This window comes from Scyliorhinus torazame, chromosome 7 (assembly GCF_047496885.1).
Source record: "Scyliorhinus torazame isolate Kashiwa2021f chromosome 7, sScyTor2.1, whole genome shotgun sequence".
Taxonomy (NCBI): domain Eukaryota; kingdom Metazoa; phylum Chordata; class Chondrichthyes; order Carcharhiniformes; family Scyliorhinidae; genus Scyliorhinus; species Scyliorhinus torazame.
The window spans coordinates 34,197,638-34,201,083 of record NC_092713.1 but is presented as its reverse complement, the minus strand read 5'-3'; the positions used below and the strand labels follow the sequence as shown (position 1 = coordinate 34,201,083).

Genomic DNA, 3,446 nt, shown 5'->3' with positions numbered 1-3,446 from the left:
CAAGACGGGAATCGAACCTGGAACCCTGGAGCTGTGAAGCAACTGTGCTAACCACTATGCTACCATGCTGCCCATAGGATGGGTATGGAGGGATACAGCACTCGGAAGTGCTGCGGGTTTTGGCCAAGGGTGGTATCATGACCGGTACAGGCTTGGAGGGCCGAAGGGCCTGTTCCTGTGCTGTATTCTTCTTTGTCCTCTTTGAGATGTTACACCAAAATGCTGACAGCCTCCAGGGCTTTTGGTGTGTTTTTAATGTAGCATTACAGGTCAACTGCAGCAACTTAATTTAGAACCGGCTCTAAGTTAATAACTAACTCTGGGGTCTCAACTTCAAAAGGAATGTTTCATCCAGTTTCCATATCAAAACGCGGACTCAGCTCATCATTTATTGCTCCCGAAGGGCAAAGTTAGGTGATTGATTTACAGTTGCAGTAAAGCCAGGGTGCATTGAATCTCTAACCAGCGGTGCATACAGATTAAACACACTTTTTTTTACATGACCTTCCCGACCTTCAATTTTTAAATGGGACCGTGGCAAAGGATTACAAAATATATCACGGTGCACAGTAGCGCCTGATGGTAAAGAACATCTCACACTGTGTGTTGCAGGGAAGGGGCGAGCTGTCTACACCGGGCAACCGGGATCTCGCCCCGTCCCGGACCAGCTCTGCGAGCTGAAACAATAGCAAATCACCGCGGGGGTGCTGGATAATGGACTGTTGTGTTTTTGGCTTGAATTTTAATTTGTTGGACCCACCACATTCCTCTCCATGGTCCAAAAGTCGAAGTTGTTTTTTAGGTTTCGAATTTAGGTCTTGCGGTTGTAAAATTAAAGTATCGACTCCGCCGGGACTCGAACCCGGAACCTTTGAATGCCTTGTAACACTAACTAGAAGTCCAATGCGCTATCCATTGCGCCACGGAGCCACCTGTTGGATTTGCCCAGAAACTGTACATGGCACCGAACTCCTGGAGAGTTGCTCTCGGGTGTGATGTTGCAATTCACTGTAACCCTCTCGCGGTGTCACCGTCCTGTCCGCTTTGCAGCCCCCAGCAGACGCCCCGAGTAGTTTCGTTCAGCTTTAGCAGTTACTTTCTATCTGTGGCTCGAACTGGAGGTTTATGAGCGAGTGAGCGCTGGTTGGAAGATTCATTTGGATCACTGCTTTTTTCAGTGAAATAAAATACATGTTCCTCAATGTCATGTGAAGTCTCCATTGCTTTTTATTTTATTTTTCCAATTAAGGGGCAATTTAGCGATGGGTGGCAATTAACCCACCCATCCTGCACATCTTTGGGTTGTGGGGGCGAAACCCACGCAGACACGGGGAGAATGCGCAAACTCCACACGGACAGTGACCCGGGGCCGGGATCGAACCCGGGTCCTCGGTGCCATGTGGCGGTAGTGCCCACCGTACCACCCCCTTTCTCAAGGGCAATTGGGAATGGGCAATAAACTCTGAGCCAATGACTCCCGTAAACTAAAGAAAATCTGTCTGGTGCAATCTGACCCCACTTTCCCCCCTCACATACTTTAATACACAGCTGTCTCTCTTTTAAGAATATCTTATGGACTGCAATGATTTGTGGCAAAGCAAATTATATTCTAACTGACCAAAGCATAAAGGTTTTTCTCTAACCTCCTCTTTGATTCTTTTATGATGTCCTAACTTTTTTGTGCTGTCCCTGGTCACCTGGCCAGTGAAAATAACACCTCAATTAACCTCAAAATAATCCTTCTTAATTCTCTGTCGGGAATAATGAGATGATAATAATTCATCTTTATTATTATTGTTTGTATTAATTTAACAATTTATTGTTATTACATTAACAGTTATTATTAGATAATTATACATATTAATAATATTAACAATTATTATTATCTAATCTTTGGTGGCACAGTGGTTAGCACTGCTGTCTCACAGCTCCAGGGTCCCGGGTTCGATTCCAGCCTCAGGTCACCGTCTGGGCGGAGTCTGCACGTTCTCCCTGTGTCTGCGTGGGTTTCCTCCGGGTGCTCCAGTTTCCTCCCAGTCCAAAGTTGTGCAGGTTAGGTGGATTAGCTATGATCAATGCGCATGGTTACGGGGATTAGGTGGGGGAGTGGACCAAAGTGGGTGCTCTTTCAGAGAGTGGGTGCAGACTCAATGGGCCGAATGGCCTCCTTCTGCACTTCTATGTTCTTAGATCTAGTGAAAAAGGCCCAAACTTCTCACGTCCCTTTTCACAACTGTAACAATAAATAGTCCTGCTGTCTCTGATCCAGTGACAACCAACAAAATCTGAAGAGACCAAAACAGAAAATGCTGGACAATCTCAGCAGGTCTGACAGAATCTGTGGAGAGAGAAACAGAGTTAATGTTTCGGGTCTGTATGAGTCTTCTTCAGAGCTTTTAAAAGGCGTCCACAAATAGTGATGAGGTAATAGCAAGGTAGAAACATTCACAGACAATAGAAGCAGGAGGAGGCCATTCGGCCCTTCAAGCCTGCTCCGCCATTCATCATAATCATGGCTGATCATCAAGTGCAATACCCTAATCCCGCCTTCCGCCCATATCAAATAGAAACATACATAGAATAGTAGATAACCTGTTTTGGAGTAATGTTGGGTGAGGGATAAATATTAGCCTGAGCGCCTGGGAAACCTCCACTGCTATGCTTCCAAATAGTGCCATGGGATTGCTTCGGTTCACTTGAGAGGGCAGACAGGGCATCAGGTTAACATCTCCTCCAAAGGTGGCACCCCCGCCATGCAGCACAGGGCCAGCTCAATGTTTGATCATGTCACGGGCAAATTGAATTTCAGCACCCTGAAGACCTTTTGCCAATTCTATAGTTACTTCATAGTGACAAAAAAAAAATCATATATAGCAATAAAGAATTTATTACGGGATAAATGGGGAAAAAAATCAAACACAACAGACATGTGTGGCACAGGAGCAGAGTGATTAGCACTGCTTCCTCACAGTTCCAGGGTCCCAGCTTCAATTCCTGCCTTGGGTGATTGTGTGGAGTTTGCAATTTCCACTCGTGTGTGCGTGGGCTCCCTCTGGGTGCTCCGGTTTCCCCTCACAGTCCAAAGATGTGCAGGTTAGGTGGATTGGCTATGCTAAATTGCCCCTTAATGTCCAAAAGGTTAGGTGGGCTTAATTAGAGTGCTCTTTCCAAGGGTCAGTGCAGACTCGATTGGCCGAATGAGCTCCTTCTGCACTATGATTCTATTCGTTTTTGTATAAATTTAGGGTACCTAATTTTTTTTTTTCAATTAAGGGGCAATTCAGCGTGGCCAATCCACCTACCCTGCACATCCTTGGGTTGTGGGGGTGAAACCCACGCAGACACGGGGAGAATGTGCAAACTCCACAAGGACAGTGACCCGGGGCCGGGATCGAACCTGGGTCTTCAGCACCGTATCTATGATTCTATTCAAATACATACATTAG

The 3,446-nt window shown here is 46.1% G+C and overlaps 1 non-coding gene across 1 annotated transcript; it reads right to left on the bottom strand.

Annotated features, from left to right (window-relative positions):
• Nucleotides 1–841: 841 nt before the first annotated feature.
• On the bottom strand, nucleotides 842–930 carry trnar-ucu (transfer RNA arginine (anticodon UCU)). The gene is given in 2 exon segments: nucleotides 842–877; nucleotides 894–930. It is a non-coding gene; the product is annotated as a tRNA-Arg (tRNA).
• Between the last annotated feature and the right edge of the window lie 2,516 nt (nucleotides 931–3,446).